The following is an 18,262-nucleotide window of genomic DNA, read 5'->3' on the forward strand; positions in this document are numbered from 1 at the left end:
GCCTGCCCATGCCTGCCTGCACCCACCCCCTTCTGAGGAGGCAGCAGGCAGCAGAAACCAGCCCCTGGTTGTTAAGATGCAGGGAAGCAGGAACAACCCCAGTGCGGCTCCTCTGTGGCTCCTGCAGGCCCCACACCTTCCCGGGGTGTCTCTCCCCCCCAAAGAGGAGTCAAAGAACAGCCAACGAGTGGAGAGGGTGGGCCCATCGGAGCACTCTGCACGGTCCCTCCTGGGTTCAGACTCCTGCAGGAGGGCCTGCTGTGAACACATTTTACAGAGAAGGAAACCAAGGCAGACAGGAGGCAGGAGGCTGGGCAAAGCCACACTGTATTGAGGGGTGGGCACCAGAGTGTGGTGACCCTGAGCTCCCACACCAGCACCCCTCCTGACCACAAAGTGAATTCAGCCTCCCCAGTAGAAAGAACAGAAGCCACCAGGTCCAAATCCTGGCTTTGCAACGTAGTGGCTCTGTGCCCTTGGGGAATTCACTTTGCCTTCTGAGCCCCTAGTGAGTATAACAACCTGTCCCTGCTCACGGAAAGTTACGAGAATTAAACAAGGTGATGTTGGCAAAGTGCCCAGGATAGGGTTGTGGTGAGCAGGTTAGGGTCTCTCCATCAGGTTGGGGCTCCAAGGGCCTTGGGCAGAGCACTCCCATCCCTGGGCCTGCTTCTGTCCATGAGTTGGAGGTGCTGCCTCACTGCCCCAAGTGCCTCCTCTACCCCTTCCCCGACCCTGTACCTCAGGTCTCCTCAGGAGGGGACGAGAGAGTGCCCAGGCTGATGTTTCATGAGCTCCGCCAGCTCCAAATCCACCCTCTGCTCCCTGTCACCCACTGCGTGGAGCCAACACCTCCCTTGACTTTCAGTTTGACTTTACAGGTTGCAAACCACCTTCAAGTGTGTTATCTTTGCAAGCCAGTCCTCTCCCCACATTATAGAGGGGGAAACAGAGGTTCAGAGCGGCAGGAACTTGCCTATGCTGAAGCTGAGGGAGTCACAGCCTGAACTCAGCTCTGTCCAGCTTCAGAACCAAATTGTGAGGGATATCAAGCAACCTGGGCTCCCAGACTCAGGCCACCATCCCTAGTCAACAAAGATTCATGCAGCAAAGAGAGAGAGATCATGTCCCACTTTGTTGCTCGCATCCTCAAAGGGAAGCCTCTGCCCCCAAACTTCAGCCTCTTCCTTGGCTGCCCTGATCTTAGTTTTATTCATTCACTAATTCATTTATTTGTCCATCCGTCCATCTACCCATCCATGCATCCATCCACCCATCCATCCATCCACCTCACCCACCCATTCATCCATCCATCCATCCATCCATCCATCCATCCATCCATCCATCCACCCACCCACCTCACCCACCCATTCATCCATCCATCCACCCATTCATTCATCCATGCATCCATCAACCCACCATCCATCCATCCATCCATCCACCCACCTCACCCACCCATTCATCCATCTATCCACCCATTCATCCATCTATGCATTCATCTACCCACCATCCATCCATCCATCCATCCATCCATCCATCCATCCATCCATCCATCCATCATCACTTCACTCCCAGAAACCTGTCCAAAGCATGCCAAACCTGGGCTTGATACTATCAAGCTAAACTAGGAACAAGGCGGCCTCCACCCTTCCAGAGAGAGGTTCTCTGACCCTTCACCGCTTCTGTGCCTCCTGGGTGTTTCTGTTTTTAAATGTAGCAGTGGTGACAATAATACCAGTTATATTTACTGAGCACTTACTATATGCCCATCTGCACCAAACACATTCCTTGCAGTAACTCGTTTAAATCCTGAAGAGGTGGATATCATCTCAATTTTTAGATGAGAAAACAGGCTCAGAGCGGTGATGTAATCTGTCCAAGGCCACACAGACAGGAGGAGTGGAGGCTGAGATTTGAACTCTTACTGTCCCTCCAGAGTTTAGGGATAAAACATAACGGTTATCGCTGTAACTAACCCAGCTGTCCCAAATGTTACAATCTCTGCCTCAAATCCTCTCAAGTCACTCACGTTATTATCATCATTATTAGCTCTATGTTGAAAATGAGGATGCTGAGGCTCAGAGGGAAATATGCAGCCCCCACTGGTCACTAGTAAGGGATGGGGGCTAGATCGGAACCCAGGCTCCAAAGCTGGCTCCCACCTGCGTGGTCTGCGGTTGCCATGGTGCTGGGTAGGAAACACCGCCACTGGTCTAACTGCTCACCTGATTCATTTCCTCATTCATTCAACAACCACAGGCATGGCAGTCCCTACTCTAGGGGTCTGGGGATGAGCAGACTTGGTTCCTGCCTGCCTGCTTAGTGGAAGGGCTGCAACAATGTTAACACAGTAACACAAAGTTGGTAACAGTATCAAAGTGAGAATACAGAGGCGGGCAAGGTATTGAATCTACACTGTGCTAACTAAGCCCTTTGTATGAATTTATCTTCTCTGGTCTCACAATAACCCATTTTGCAGGTAAAGGAACTGAGGCTCCAGGGGTTATATAACTTGCCCAGGGTCACAAAGTGAGGAGCAAGCAGCGAGGAGACTTGTCTGGGCAGAACCCCAGCATAGCCTTGGGAATTCCAGGCTGCTCTTGGGGAAGCAGGCAGCCTGCCAGGGATCAGCACCCGGAGCCTCCCTGTGGCCCGTTGTCCTGACGATGGGGCTCATCTCAGCTGCATGGCTCATTCCCCAAAGGACTTTCTGTCCTAGGGATCAGATTCCAAGCAGTTGCACCCAGCTGGTGCTACCCTGCCACACCCCAGCCTGGCTCCCAGAAGCCTAAACAATTTAAACAGCAAAGGCCCTGCTGGAGGGCTGGGCACAGTGGCTCATGTCTGTAATCCCAGCAATTTGGGAGGCCAAGGTGGGTGGGTCATCTGAGGTCAGGAGTTCGAGATCAGCCTGGCCAACATGGCGAAACCCCATCTCTACTAAAAAGACAAAAATTAGCTGGGCGTGGTGGTGCGAGGCTGTAATCCCAGCTACTACTGGGGAGGCTGAAGCAAGAGAATCACTTGAACCCAGGAGGTGGAGGTTGCAGTGAGCCGAGATGGAGCAACGGCACTCCAGCCTGGGTGACAGGGAGAGACTCTGTCTCTTTTTTTTTCTGTTTTCTTTTTCTGTTTTCCAAAGAAAAAAAGACCCTGTTGGACCCTCCCTGAGCTGAAGGCTGAACCTGGGCCTTCTGGGGCTTGGGACGACGCCAGACTTCCTGCAAATGGGCAGAGAGAAGCTCCATCAGCACATCTTCTGGACGCAGAGACCGAGGCTCAGAGCCGGCAGCCCCAGCATGGGCATCGCCGGGACCCAGGTCCTGAAGCCCAGCCCCTCTTGCAGCCAGGGAGTTCGGCTCCCATGGAGGGAGAAAGGGGCCTTTCTAGACTTTGGAATTCATGTATGTGGTTCTTTAAGTTTTAGAATTTCTACAGGATAACTTACTCTATTTGCTCTCCACCCGCACACAGCCCATGAGATCCAGGGCCTTGGGTTTCAGAGCCCCGCCTGGCTGTGACTCTGGCCACCTTGCTTCCCGTCTCTGGGCTCAGCTCTCTCCTTTAGGGAAACTTGGCCTGCCTTGGGCTACCCAAGGGCAGTGGAAAATAATGGATATGAAAGGGCTTTGTAAAAAGCCACATGTCCAGCCAGGTTGTCACAAAGGAACCTTCATAACGAGAAGCCACATCCGTGTGAGACCCACCCCGAGACCTTCCCCAAGCCGCTCCTCCTCCTGAAATGCCCCTCTGCCTTCTCCTACGCACCTTTCAAGACCCAAGCTGAGAGTTACTTCTACCAGGAAGCCCTGCCTGACCCCTCTCAGAGGCTGGTTTTTCTTTAGTTCTCCTGCCCCTCCCCGCGACAGACACACTGCAAAACTCACCAGGGAAGGACCCTGTTTCAAATCGCCCCTCCTTGCCCCCTGGGCCTGGCACCCCGTCCAGAACTCAGTAGGCGCTCCAGAAATGTGGAATGAATGAACGCTAAATGCATCTCTTTTGGTCTGTAAATCCAGCTGCTCACGTACAATTCTCCCGACAAAGGAAAGGAACCCAAAGTGAAAGCAAATCACCATCGTTTCCGTGACAAGCTCCGGGAGCCTCAGAGGAAATTCTCATGCTGGATTATGGAAGGAATTTGCCTTTATTTTTAATTTGTGCCAATATCTAAGAAAACGGCACTTTATTTTGAGCCCATCAGGCAACAACGAGGAGCTTTGGGATCTGGCACAGGAGACAAACTTTCCCAGCCCAATTTCCCAATGCAAATCTCTCCGCCGCGGCAGAGCCGGCTGTCCCCTCCCTCTGCTGGGCACCTCTCTGAGGCTTGCCAGGGAGGAATAATCAGATTATGTAGCTGGGTTTTCAAAGATCACGGTTTGTCTCATTTTCCAGGGAAGTGTGAACAAAAAATTTTTTCCCTCCCAGGGCTCTGTTAAGAGCTTCCAGAACTTAATTCAGTGTTAAATGGGTGTAATTTGGGAAACTCATGCATTATTTCTTAATTTCTGGAAGGAGCGTTTGCACACATCTGTTGGGGTAGGTGTGCGTGCGGGCAGATGGGTGGTGACTGGAGCATGTGTCCCAGATGCGAGGGGAGGGAGAGCAGGCTGGGGGGCATGGGCTGTCGATATAAATGCCCCATGCAGGTTGACGTCGGAAAATACAGGACTAGAGGCATTTACATTTCATCTCAGCTTCTGCTTCTGTGGATGGCCAGGCAGGGAGAGATTCTGAAGCCTTTTCCTAAAAGGAGTGCCTCGGGGGGTTTCAGGGCAAATTTCATCATCTAGGAAATGTTTGTACTGCCCCACACCGCCCCAACTCCCCAAAGCTCCTCGAGGCCTCTGGACAATGTCCACCGTGTCTATAATACAGGCTTGAACATCCTTGGCCCTCAAGAACCTCCAGTTCACTGTGTGACCTTGAATGCAGTCCCAGCCCTCTCTCAGCCTCAGTGTCCCCATCTGAATACGGGGAAGCAGATCGGCTTCAACCCCCTCCACCAGCAGCTCCTGGGGCCTCTCCCCATCACAGCACAGCACACGAGGCTCAGGCCTGCTGCTGGCACTGTCTTTGTCTACCGCCCTGCCCACCCCCTTGAGGGCTGTGGAGAGTGGGGTGCGCGCGCACACGCACACACACACACACACACACACACACACACACACACACACACGTGCGCATACGCCAGAGACCCTGCCTGGGCCTGGTCTGGCACTTTCAGAGGTACTGTGTCCTGAGGTGCTGAACAAGAAATCCTGGGCTTGTGGGGAGGGGGGACGGCCAGTGACTGGGGAAGTCAGGATGAATGTTTCTGACCTGGCCACAGCTAAGAAGAAAAGGAGGGAGGGGCTCATGATAACTGGAGTGGGGGGACAGAAGGCACATCAGTAGGACCAGCAGGACATCCACAGCCCCGGCTAGAGAATGATTTTCATAGAGTCATTCATTAAACAGGTTGGCTGGAAGCTGCCCGGAGGTGGGTCTCAACGACCTTGGGGTCTCCTCCACCTCCCCAGGGGGTTCATGCTTAGGGGTCAAGGAATGTGTACCCTGGAGGAAGGCAAGAAGGAGGGAAGGGGTACAAAAAGGGAGGGAGGAAAAGATGGGGCCACCCCCCTGCCAGGCCCTGTGCAGAGTGAGACCAGCGTCTACAGAGTGGGTGTCCCCTACTGTCCCCAGGAGGGCATAACCAGCATGGACAGGGCCTCGGGTCACACTCCTCACTCATCCTGGCTCTGATGTTCAGAACCCTGCCTGTTTAGTGTTTAGGAAACGAGGTCCCACTATTCTTAGGTGTTGACGATTGTTTCAGTAACTTCTGAAAGAGCAGCTGGGCTGAGAGAAGCCCCTCTTGGGGGAGCAGGGGAAGGGGCTCTCAGTCCGCTCTAAGATCCTGTGAATCTGTTGTATGAGTCAACTGGGGAGAAGCTAAAGCAGCCGAGACTGGGTTAATAGAGGCAGAGCATCCCTAAGAAGGGAGGTGATAGCTTTCGTCTAATCATAAGGCGGGCCAGGCTCTGGGTCAGTAATACTGGAAAGTAAACAGGATAATGAGTAGGAAGTGAGACTATGGGGCCCCAACCCCGTCATGGCTCCTGGTGCTGTGTCTTAGGAGCCTCTACATCCCCACCCCGCACTAGGCAATGTAGTGTAGTGGTTGGGAGCCTGGTCCTGGTGGGGTTATGTATTATTAGCCTCTCTGGGTCAGTTTCCTCATCATACAACAGAATCTACAGTTGCCATTGACAAGTTTGGCATGAGGATTAAGTGGGAAGCTGGGTTCCGAGTGCACTCAGCATGGTACCTGGCGTGGAGCAGGCCTTTGGGCTGTCACTGCCAAGTGCAATCCTAGTGCTGTGCGGGGTGCAACTGTGAGCCTGTTCGGTGAAGTCCTGTATTGTGGACACAGACAGCTGAAGTGGCCAGACCTGGTGTCCACATGCCACCGCCCTCCACCCACCCCAGAAGCCAAGGGCCTGGGCATGAGGCAACCCTCCTGCAGTGTGGCCTTCGGGGTGGGGCTGGAGAGGGCTTGGCCAATTGTCCTAGGAAACTGGAAATCAGATTCACCTTCTTGGCCAAAACTGCCTCTCCCTCTGCCCAACTCAACCATGGGCAGCCCACCCAGAAGCTGTCTAAGCTCCAAACCTGGCCTCCCTCCCTCCTCCCTGCCCCACTCTGCTATTCAAACTCTCACTCAAGCTGGGGGTGGTGGTGTCTCCTGCCCTGGCCCTGCTCCAGGGGAGCTCCATCCCCCAGCCCTCCAGGCCTGCAGCCACCTCCCAGCCCCGCAGGTCCAGAAGGCTTCAGCCACCCTGTTGTGTCTGCAGCTCTGCCCACAGAGGGTCCCTGCCCAGAACATCTCCTCCCCCTTCCTCTGGCTGATTCATGCCTGTCATTCTGGACCAAGCTCCCCTGGCCCCAACCCCTCCCAGGTTCCAAAGGACAAGTGCCTCCCGCACGTGCACTTCCCGATCCCCGGGAGCTCCCCACTGCCTCATGACCTGACCTAGGCATGCCTCCAGCTCTGCTGGCTTGTCCAGGGTCACTTCCTCCTCTGCTTCCTCGAGAGCTGCCAAGGGTGAGCCGAGGCCCTTCAGCACAGGCATGGTGGCTAGGGGAGCTGGCTTAAGAAGGGGAGGGAAGGGATGGATGGATGGATGACTGGTAACTGGGAGTGGCCATCAGCTGGTCTCACTCTGGGCAGGTCCCACTTGCTTTCGTTGTCACTTACAAAGGTCTGACTGAGCAGCACTGGCCCTGCCCCCTACCCTTCTCATCTGGTCCACCTGCCCTGATAAGCTCCAGGCTGGGTGGCTCAGGAGAGCGAGAATGCGACACACACACGTGCACGTGTGCGCGTGCACACGGCTCCAAGCCAAACTGCTCCCCTCACTCCTCTTCATCAGTCCATACCTCCCAGATGCCTGAGACAGAGCCAGGAACGCAGCGTGGAGATGACATTAAAGAAAGAAACTGTCAAAAACCCTTGCCTGGGGCTTTCAGCTTCAGCCACAAGAGGGGCCAGGGCTGCCTGGTTGCAGAACTTCCTGGTCATCTCTTGCCAGAACAGGCACAGCAGACAGCCTCTCTGGAGAGATGGGGTGAATGCAGAGAGGCGTTCTGCGCTGAGCAGTCACAGATTGAGGGGATGGGGAGCGACCCCCCAGTTCTAGGCAACCATGACCAGCATGGGGATTGTCCTGGTTGATGCTGGGACCTGAAGGTTATTTGAATTCTGCTTTCGAATGACATTTCTCACTGAAGCTGAAGGATACCGGTAGGTGAAAAGTCCCAACGATTACCCCTGGACCATCTGATTCCCAGAGAGATTTGGACAATCAGACTCAGGCGAGGAAACAAAGGGTGATGCAGGGAGGGAATTCTCATCAGTCTGGGTCTGAACAGAGCTGAACTTGATGGTATTTCAGGCACAGCCATCCAGCAGCGAGATGCACAGGACATTACTGACCGAAAACACCTTAGACAATGCCTACAGCAGGGCCCTCATTTTATAGTCTAGGAAGCTGAGGTCCAGAGACATGTGGACAGCTGCCTGGGGTCACACAGCCACCAACGCTCAGCGGGAACCGACAAGGGTTTCTCACAGTGAGCTCACAATAGCCTTTGGTGGTGGGTATGGCTGCCATTCTGTCTTCCAGATGAGGAAATGGGCTGGGAGGCATCAGGAGCCTTGGTCAAGGTCATACAGCCCTGGCGAGGGGACTGGAGGCCACCCCCAGAGAGTCCCTGTGTGGGGCACTTTGTGTTCTTCCCATCCTAGGCTGGGATTCCTGTAAGTGACAGGTGCAGTCACTTAAAACAGCCTCAGGAGGCCCAGAGAGGTAGGGGAGCTACAAGGAGGCGTCCCCAGAGGTGCTCTCCCGCAGATTACATAACTCCCCTTCCCTGTCCGATGGCCCCAGGGGGGAGGCTGGGGCAGCTAGCAAGAGTGGGTGGCACCCAGTGGGGAAATGGACCCGGCCTTGTTCGCCCATATCCTCTTGACTCTTTCCAAAGAGGTAACAGTTGTAGGTGCCAGGACGCGCTGGCTTTTTCGTTTCTTTTTCCCTCTGGCTGAGTAACAAATACTAATACTAATAATGATAATAATAATTAGAATAAATATAACCTCGAGACGCTTGGGGTCTCGTTGCCATGGCAACCGCGGGCGCTAATGAGCTTCTGAGGCCGCCCCGGGGCCACCCCAGACCCGGGCGCGGGATCAATGTTGATTCGGCCCCTGGAGGCAACAGCGGTTCCTCGGGGGCCACGCGGCGGACCAGGACCGAGGAGCAGGCACTTGGGAGGGGTCCTTCTCCCCGTCCCCTGAGCTGCCCAGCTGGGACCCCCAGGTCCCTCTGGGTCCGCAGCGTGGCCCTCAGTCCCTGTGCAGCCCGCACGGGGCTCCCAGCTCACTGCGCTCCCCGACTCGGTTCTCGGAAGCCAGTCCCCACCTCGGACGCGGATTCTGGTCCCGGCCGCCGCGTCCCGGCACGGTGCGCCCCGGACTGCTCTTCGCAACCCGGCCCCTTCTTCTCCAAGGTTCAGCGACCCCGACCTTGGTGAGCGCCGGCGCGGACCCCAGTGCCGAACACCGGCTGTCCCGCAGGGCTCCTGCCCCCAGACCCTTCCCCGGTCGTCCCCAGCCCCTTTCTAAAGAGCCCCGGACCCCAGTCATATGACCCTTACCCGCCTCTCCCAGTGCGCCCACCCTTCACCCCTTCTCCGGAGCCCCGCGCCGCAGACCCCGCCCCCCACTCGCCCAGACTCTCTCCTCCGCCAAGAGCTCCGCCCCGGCCCCTTTCCACGCCGCGCTCGGACCCCGGCCCGGGCGCGCCCCTCCCCCGCGCGGCCCCCGCCCTGCCCGCCCCGGGGCGCAGCTCACCTCGTGCCCGCCGCCCGCTCGTTCCTCGCTCCGTAGCCGGGAGCCGGCGCCCGCGGGAGCCGCCTGCTGGGGTGCGGGGGCTGCCCACGCCCCCGCGATGCCCCCGCCGCCGCCGCAACAGTTGTCCGGCTTCTGGGGGCTGCGGGGACGCGGGGACTCCGGGCTCCTGGATCGGCGCTCGGAAGGCGCCCGCTTCTAGGCGCGCCGGGCGCGGCGCGGAGCTGGGGCTGGGGCCGGGGCTGGGGCTGGGGCTGGGGCCGGGGCCGGGGCTGGGGCTGGTGTCTGGGCTGGAGCTCCGGCTCCGCGTACGGCTCGGGGTCCGGCGGCCGGCCGCATGCCCCGTCGCCGCCCGCGGCTACTCGGCGGCCCGCGCCGCCCGGCCGCCCGCCGGCCCCGAGCCCCGCGCCGCGCCCGCCGCCGCCGCCGCCGCCGCCGCCGCGCTCATGCTCGTCGGGCCCCGCGCTCGCCGCCGCCGCCGCCGCCGCCGCTGCCCACTTCACTCTTTGGCGCTCGCTCCGCGCCGCGCCCTCTGCTGCCCCCTCGCCCGGGCTCGCCGAGCTCCCGCCGCCCTACCCGCCGCGTCCTGCGCTCTCCTCTCTCTCCCTTCCTCTCTCCTCCCTTCCTCTCTCTCTCTCTCCCTCTCTCTCTCCCTCTCTCTGCGTCCTCCTCTCATTTTTTTTCTTTCGCAGTCTCTTTTCTCCCCCTCTGGCTCTTTCTTTCTCCCCTCCTGCTGTTTGCGGTGGCTTCTCACTTTCTCTCTTTTTACTTCCTTTCCGTCGTTCTTTCACGCCTTCCTCCTCCTTTTCCTTCCTTCTACTTTTCCCTTTCCTCTTCCCGCTTTCCTGCCCGGTTTCCTTCCTCCCTCCCTACCTCCCTTCCTCCTTCCTTCCTTCCTCTCCGTTCTTCCTCTCCTCTTTGTTCCTTCCTCCTCCTTCCCTCCTTCCTTCCCACTCCCTTTTCCTCTCCTCTTCCCACCCCAGTTTCCCACTCTTCAGTCCTCCCATCTCCTTCTAACACACACCTGCTTTGTCTTGGGGCCACGTTATTCCCGCCAGCCACACCCTGGCCAGGGGGATCAGGGTCACGGTCAGCTTGGGCCAAGAACCCTTCGCCTGAGACAGGCTCCTCTGCCAGGGTTTCCTGTGGGAAAGGCCCCACTTCCCGACCCTCCTGGGCCACTGCATGGGGTCCCCTCCTCGGCTCCTGCTCCCCGCTCCACCCAGCAGCCCCGCAGCTCCAGTCTGCCCCCCATTTCACCCCTCACCTGTGGGACAAGGCTGTACTTGCCCTTCTGTGGCCTCAAAGCCAGTGAGCCCCCGTTTCCCCACCTTCCTCTGTTCCTGGCCGGAAACCTGCGGTTGTAAAGAGGTCTTGTGGGGAGAAGGTTGCAGCCTCGTCAAGGGCCCCAAGAGAGAATGGAGACAAAGATCTTTTATCAATTCTTGATTTTAGGAGGAAGAAGGGAGCCTCTGGAGGACTGGCCCCAAGATTCTCCCACCTGGGTCTCCTGAGATGGTGGCCCTCATTTCACTTTTCTAAACATTGATGGAACCGCACCAGAAACTGGGCTGAGCCCTTTATACTTGGTGTCTTCTTTATTCTTTATTTGTTCCTCGCCACAGTGCTGAGCAGCGTCCTCCCTGCTTCACAGCAGAGGCACTGGGACTCAGAGAGGTTAGGACACCTGCTCTGAGCCACACAGTCAGCTCGGGGCAGAATCGGGGCTCAAGCCCAGGTCTGCCTGACCCTGCAGGCCCAGTCCCTCAGCCTTGGCCCCTCACAGGTACCTGGGTGAACATCAAGAGAAGGCACCGAAGGCAAGCACTGCACCCTCTCCTTACTGAGGAGGAACCAGAGACAGCGGCAGGTGCCTGGCAACAGCTTGTACATGACCCATTGATGGAGCTGGGAGTCCCGATGGCATTTCTGATGCCACATCCTGGGCCCCTTTCAAGGATAAGAGGGAGGCTCAGCCTCGTGCCCGAGGCACCCAGCAGGACAGTGGGAATGGTGCCGGGGCGCCCACGCTAGGAAGCCTGCACTGTTGGAGTGCCTCGATTTCCCCACCTGTCTCACAGGTGTCCATGCCTTCCTTTCCTCAGTGGACCTGGCTTGAGCAGCTGCCCAGGCAGGACACTGAATCTCCCCCAAGGGAGCTGATGTGGGCCCTGCTCATGGGAGGGGCAGGGGGCCCCGATGAATGCCCCAGCAGGGCGAGGTCAGGGCCACAGCGAGGGCTCAGGGAGGCAGCACCTGCTTGGCCACAGGGGCAGGCACTGTTGCCCAGTGGGAAGGCTCATGGGATTTGTAGCAAGGCGGCACTTTGTCCCTAATTGGCCAGGTGGCCTTAGGCATAGCACAGAAGCTCCCTGAACGCCAGTTCTCTTTCCTGAAGAGATCCCAGCACTACCTCCTGCACGGGGTGTCTCAAGGACTAAATGAGACTAGGCCCATGAGGTACTTCTCCTGGCACCTGGCAAATATCCCAAGAGGGGGACAGAGGAAACTGAGGCCCAGAGAGGCCATGGAACAGGTGGAAGTGCCGGGTGCTGGTGGTGGTGGGGCTGGGAGGTGCCTACCAGACTGTCCCATCTGATTTTGGCTGTCATGCTGGAGAGGTGCCTGTCATCTGTGCCCTAGCAGGGACTGTGTCTTAGGCTCTCAACGCCAGGGACACTCAGCTTTGAGGGATGCGGGCTGAGCGAGGGGAGGAGGTGTCAGGGCGTAACAGCAGGCCGCCTGTGTTGCTGGGATGGGGTGTGTTGTGTGTGTGGTGTCTGTGTGTGTGGTGTGTAGTGTATGTGTGTGTTGTGTGTTGTGTTTGTTGTGTGAGTGGTGTGTGTGTTGTATGTGTGATTTGTACGTGGTGTTTGGTGTGTGCATGTACTATGTGTGCTCTGTGAATGCATATTAAATGAGTGGGGTATGTGTATGGTACATGTGTGAGTATGTATGTGTGTATGAGAGAATCTGAGTGGTGTTTTGTGTGTGTGCTGTGTGTATATGTGTGAGTGGTGTTTTGTGTGTATGTGTGTGCATATGAGTGTATGAGTGGTGTATGTGTCTTGTGTGTGTTGTGTGTCTGTGTGGTACTGTATATGAGGTGTGTGATGTGTGTTCATAGTGTGTGGTGTGTGTGGTATGTGTGAGATGTGTATGTCTATGAGTATACATAGGACTGTTGAGAGTGTGTGCTGTGTGTGTGTTCTATGTGTGTGTGTGTATGAGTGTTGTGTTATATGTGTTGTGTGTCATGTGGTATGTGAGTATAAATTGTGTTGTGTGTGTTGTATGTGTGCATTGTGTGTATGTGGTATGGTTAGTCTGTGGTCTGTGGTGTGTGTGGTGTGTTTGTGAATGTGTATGTATGTATATGTGTATGAGAGTGTGAGTGGGGTGTGTTGTGTGTATGTGTGAAGATATGTGAGTATGATATATATATGTGAGTGATGTGTGTCAATGTGTGTGTCTCAGGGTGTGTGTGGTGTGTATGTCAGTGTGAGTGGTGTGTGTGTGTGGTGTCTGTGTATGTGAGGGTGTGAGTGGTGTTTGTGGTGGTTCGTGGTGTGTGTGAGGTGTGTGTGTGAAGGTGCGAGTAAATAGTGTGTGGTGGTGTGTGTAGGGTGTGTGAGGGTGTGTGTGCTGTGTGTGGGGTCTGTGGTGTGTCTGTGAGGGTGTAAGCAGTGTGGGGATGTGGTGTGTGTATATGAGTTGGTGTTTGTGAGGGTGTGAGTGCTGTGTGTGTGCTGTGTGTGGGGTCTGTGGTGTGTCTGTGAGGGTGTAAGCAGTGTGGAGATGTGGTGTGTGTGTATATGAGTTGGTGTGTGAGGGTGTAAGCAGTGTGGGGGTGTGGTGTGTGTATATGAGTTGGTGTGTGTGAGGGTGTGAGTGCTGTGTGTGGGGTCTGTGGTGTGTTTGTGAGGGTGTAAGCAGTGTGGGGATGTGGTGTGTGCGTGTATGAGTTGGTGTGTGTGAGGGTGTGAGTGCTGTGTGTGCTGTGTGTGGGGTCTGTGGTGTGTCTGTGAGGGTGTAAGCAGTGTGGAGATGTGGTGTATGTGTATATGAGTTGGTGTGTGAGGGTGTAAGCAGTGTGGGGGTGTGGTGTGTGTATATGAGTTGGTGTGTGTGAGGGTGTGAGTGCTGTGTGTGGGGTCTGTGGTGTGTTTGTGAGGGTGTAAGCAGTGTGGGGATGTGGTGTGTGCGTGTATGAGTTGGTGTGTGTGAGGGTGTGAGTGCTGTGTGTGCTGTGTGTGGGGTCTGTGGTGTGTCTGTGAGGGTGTAAGCAGTGTGGGGATGTGGTGTGTGTATGTATGAGTTGGTGTGTGTGAGGGTGTGAGGGCTGTGTGTGCTGTGTGTGGGGTTTGTGGTATGTCTGTGAGGATGTAAGCAGTGTGGGGATGTGGCATGTGTGTAGGTGTGTATATGAGTGGGTGTGTAAGCGTGTGAGTGGTGTGGGGGGTGCAAGTGTATGTGTGTGTGTGAGGTGTGAGTAGTGTGTGGTGTATGGGTTGTGTGGTATCTATGTATGTGTAAGGATGTGAGTGGTGTGTGTGTGTGTGTGTGTGTGATGTAAGTGGTAAGGGTGTGTGTGAGATGTGAGTGGTGAGGGTGTGTGTGTGTAAGGGTGTGAGTGAATGGTGTGTGTGTGTGTGTGAGTGGATGGTGTGAATGAGTGGTGTGTGTGCTGGGGTGTGCGATGGCTGTTGGCATGCGGGGGTGGTGGAATGAGGCATCTCCCTTTTTTGGGTGCGCATGTCTGGAATCTCCATATGGTGAGTGTGTTCGTGCATGTTTTCCACGTGTATGTGTGGTGGTGATGTGTGTGTGCGTGTGTGATGTTTGTGTATATGTGTATTTGTGGTGTGTATGTATGGTAAGTGTGGTGTCTGTGTATGTGTGGTATATCTGTGTGTGGTATGTTTGGTGTGTGTTTCTGTGTGTATGCATGGTGTGTGTGTATGTGTGGTGTGTATGGTGTGTGTGTGTATGGTCTGTGTGTCTATGTGTGTGGTGTGTGTGTATGTGTGGTGTATGTCTGTGTGGTGTGTAATGTTTCTGTGTATATGTGTGGTGTGTGTGTAGTGTTTGTGTGTGGTGTATGTGTGCTGTGTGTGTCTGTGTATGTATGTGTGTGGTGTGTTCAGGGCATGTGGAAAGCGTCACCATTTAGTGGAGCCCCTCCCCCTCATTGTCCCTCCCTACCGCCCTTCACCTGCCAGTGGGCGGGGCTCTGTGCCTGTCCCAGGTCAGTGCTGGACACCCAGAGACCAGAAAAGGTCCCTGCCCTAAAGCTTAAAGTCAGGTTGGTGACAGCACAAATGTTAAGGCTCCATCACTCCATCTCCTACAGTATGAAACTCCATCCCTTCTTCCTGTGCCTGTGGCCCAGTGCACCTGCCCAGCCTCCTCTGCAGTCAGGTGCCGGAGCTCCAGCCATGTCAAACCTGCAAGCCATGGTGGCTGTCCTGGGTGGTCACTCCATGGCCTCCTCAAAACCCCATGACAGGCCCACTATGTGCTGGGCTGGGCTGCCCTCCGCAGTACTTCCAGAGCCCTGCACCTTCACCTTCTCTCTCTAGCACAGGCTCCCCTACCTTGGACAAAACTACTTTGCCTCCCTGAGCCTCAGTTTCCTCATCTGCATAATGGGAATGACCTCAAAGGGTCAATGTGAGGATTAGACGAGAGACAAGATCATAACAGGCAATGGTCCTGTCGATTAACCCAAAATAAATCAATGCTTGGCACTTCTTGGGTTCTTGGTCTCATCAACGTCTCTTCTGCTTTTCCAGGAGTCCGAGGGGTGAGCAGGAAAGTGTGGACTTTGGAACTGAATGGATTTGGGTTTGGATCTCTGCTTGGCCACTCACCAGCTGTATGACCATGACTAATGTTATTCATTTCTCTCGTGTCCTGTGCTGCCCCCGTCAGATGACCACCAACTTTACATTTCCAGAGTCTGAAACCAAATGGGTATCCCTGGGCCACAATCCTGGGGTGGGCGGGGCCGCACTTCCTGGAGGCTCCAGGGGAGGACCCTCCTGGCCCCTTCCAGCCTCTGGTGGCACCCTCAGCTTGCGGCGATATCACCTGGTCTTGGAGGGCAGCATCTTCAGATCTCCCTGCACTCCTCTTCCGACAGCCTCGGGGCGGATGCTCCCTCTGCCTCCCTCTTATAAGGATGCCTGTGATTGCATTAGGGCCCACCCAGATCATCCCAGATAATCCCCTCATCTCAAAATCCTCCGCTCAACCCCATCTGCAAAGTCCTTTATTTCCTGCTTGCCGTTTATACGGTAGCACTGGCAGGTTCCAGGGATTAGGATGCGGATATCTTTGGGGGCAGGGGAGCACTCTTCAGCCTTCCGCCCTCTGGGCGTCTGCCGAGGCAGGTGAGGGCATAGGCTCGGGGCTATTGTGTGAGTCCAGTGAGACGGAGCATGTAAGCATGTAAGCTGTCATCCACCAACCATTCAACAAATACTGCTGCGTCTCTGCGCCCGGCTGCACTGGAGGAGGCACGGGCAGGTGACTATGCAGACTGCCCTGGGAGACATTCCCCTGCCCCATTTCTGGGCACCTACTGCGTGCCGGGCCGCGCCCGACGCCCCACATCTGTCGTGGCTTCATCCTCCATCCCTATTTACTATTTCTCTGCCTTCGGGAGGCCTGCTCCCCCGCAAACTCGACTGCTCACGGGCGGCCTGGCGATGACTCATGCTCTCTCCCTCGGTGGAGAGCAGCCTTTTCAAAGGGCTGGCTGGGGAGGGAGCTAAATTTAAAGCCAGGCTTCCCGAGAAGATCACCTGCCACATCAAAATTGCAGCCATTTAATCGGGAGTCGGGGACACGAGGCATCGCGCCCTTTCCTTTCTGAGAGGGTGGTGCTTGGAGGCCAAGACCCTGCGGCGGGCAGGGGGAGGGGGCTCCGGTGTGGCAGAACCAGCTGGTCCCTGGTCTCAACATGTTCCCTCACCTTCCCCCACTTCCTTGGGGAGCAGCCCCCCACCCTCCCAAGGACCACCCCCAGCCCCTTCCTCCTCCAAGGGGTTCCAGTCCCCCAGCCCCCATTTCCTAAATCCAAAATCGAGGGCTCAGAGAGATTTAGAGGCACCCTACCCCCTCAAAGTCCTCCAGCAAGGGTGTGGCCAGGCTGGGCAGTGCCCTGGACTGGGTGGTTGCTCTGATCCTTGGGTAGGGTAGACAAGGCAGCGGCAAATTGTTGCCTCTTTGAGCTTCTGTTTCCTTATTTATCGATCAATTCCAGGCAGGAGGAAGCACTTTGGTGGGTCCTGGAGGGCATTGTGTTCACTCCACCTGTTTACCTGGGAGGAGGTGGAGGCCGTGAGGTGGGGAGACTCGGCCCAGGACCCTGGGAGGGAAAGAGGAGCTGGCCAACAGCCAGGCCTCTGCCTCCCAGCCCTGGCCTCCTCTGAAATGTGAGGCTGGCTCTGTCACTGCTGCCCTTGTGCCTTTGCCAGTGGGTGGGGCTGGCTGGCTGCCTGTCCCTGCTCCCTGCTCTCCTAACTGACCACAGGATGACCACAGGAGCCTCGTGTCACAGCAAAGCCATGGCTTCCCTGTGGCTATAGGAACAGGTCACAGGGAGGCAGGGCTGCCCACTGGTTAGGGTGCTGGCTGTGGGGCGAGAGCTGAGTCTGAATCTTGGTGGCTGCTGTATTGTGAGTCTTGACTGCTTGGGGCTGAGCACATAGTAGTTGCTCTGTGTGCAGGCATCACTGCCATAGCTGACTGTGGTCCCACAGATTTGGAAGGAGTGGTGAGCTGGGTGCCAGGGTCTGGGAAGCTCGCAGGTCAGATGCACTATACGGATGCCAGCAGTGGGGTTTGCCAAAGGCCATCATCTCATCCCTGGGGGTTAAACAGTCTGCCAGCTCCTCCTCTCTGGCCTGCCCACCTCCCTGTTGGTCACACGTGTAAACACAAGTTTCTCTTCCAGGCCTGGCAGGAGGCAAGAGGGGGCTTCTGTCTGCAAACAAAGTGCATGCAGCAGGCCCGGCTCTAAGCCACACCCTCCTCCCTAGTGTTCCCCTGTGATTACACTGCACTGAGAAAGGAACTTTGCAGGTGTCATGAAGGTGACTAATCAGACCTTAAGAGATGATCTGGCTCGGCTGACCTCATCACATGAGTCCTTTAAAAGCAGAGCATTTTCTCTCACTGGTGACAGCAGCTGGGGCCCAAGAGACCTGGGGTGAAAGGCGTGGGCATGAGGCAGTGGGGTGCAGGGGTCTCGGGACAAGGCGGTGAGGAGCTGAGAGCCCCCAGCCAACACCAGCAAGGACACAGGACCTCAGTCCTACAGCCACAAGGAGCTGGATTCTGCCGACACCTCCGGATGAGCCCAGGAGCCTCCAGGTGAGGGCCCGGCCTGGCTGATACCTTGAGGTCGGCCTCGTGAGACCCTAAGTGGAGAACCCACTGAGCCTGCGCAGACTTCTGGCCTCCAGGACTATGAAACAGCAGGTGGGTGGTGTCTTAAGAGGCCAAGTTTGTGGCAGTTTGTTATGTTTTGCAGCAATAGAAAAACCCACGTCCTCAGCAACCACTTGTGCTAACGCCTTTTTAACGGGGTGCAGTCTTACAACCCATCCTCCACTGTTCCCCCAGGGGGCAGCCCCTGACATTGCCACTCCTCTGCTTACAGACCCTCCATGGGTAGCCTTCAGGATGAAGTCTGGGCTCCCCGTGGTTTGGCATTCAACGTGGGAAAGAAAAGACATCGTCCCCATCATTTTGGAGAAGGTTGGCTGCGGGGGCCCTGCTATGTGCTGGGGGCAGCTGAGTCTCACAATGGACCAAGCTCCCAGGGAAATGCCTGGACTCCAGAGGCAGCTGGGCAGA

The 18,262-nt window shown here is 56.3% G+C and overlaps 1 protein-coding gene across 2 annotated transcripts in view; it reads right to left on the reverse strand.

Annotated features, from left to right (window-relative positions):
* The window catches only part of SHISAL1 (shisa like 1), a 161,621-nt gene that overhangs the window by 77,989 nt on the left and 65,370 nt on the right, over positions 1 to 18,262 (reverse strand). The window contains exon 1 of one of the 2 annotated variants that reach the window (XM_011712059.3): positions 9,398 to 9,738. The exons of the other annotated variant lie outside the window; for it this stretch is intronic. The gene's annotated coding sequence lies outside the window, so the exon portion shown is untranslated. Of the gene's footprint in view, positions 1 to 9,397; positions 9,739 to 18,262 lie in introns of those variants that run through there. 2 annotated transcript variants of the gene reach the window in all.

Source organism: Macaca nemestrina, chromosome 15 (assembly GCF_043159975.1).
Source record: "Macaca nemestrina isolate mMacNem1 chromosome 15, mMacNem.hap1, whole genome shotgun sequence".
In the NCBI taxonomy this organism is placed as follows: domain Eukaryota; kingdom Metazoa; phylum Chordata; class Mammalia; order Primates; family Cercopithecidae; genus Macaca; species Macaca nemestrina.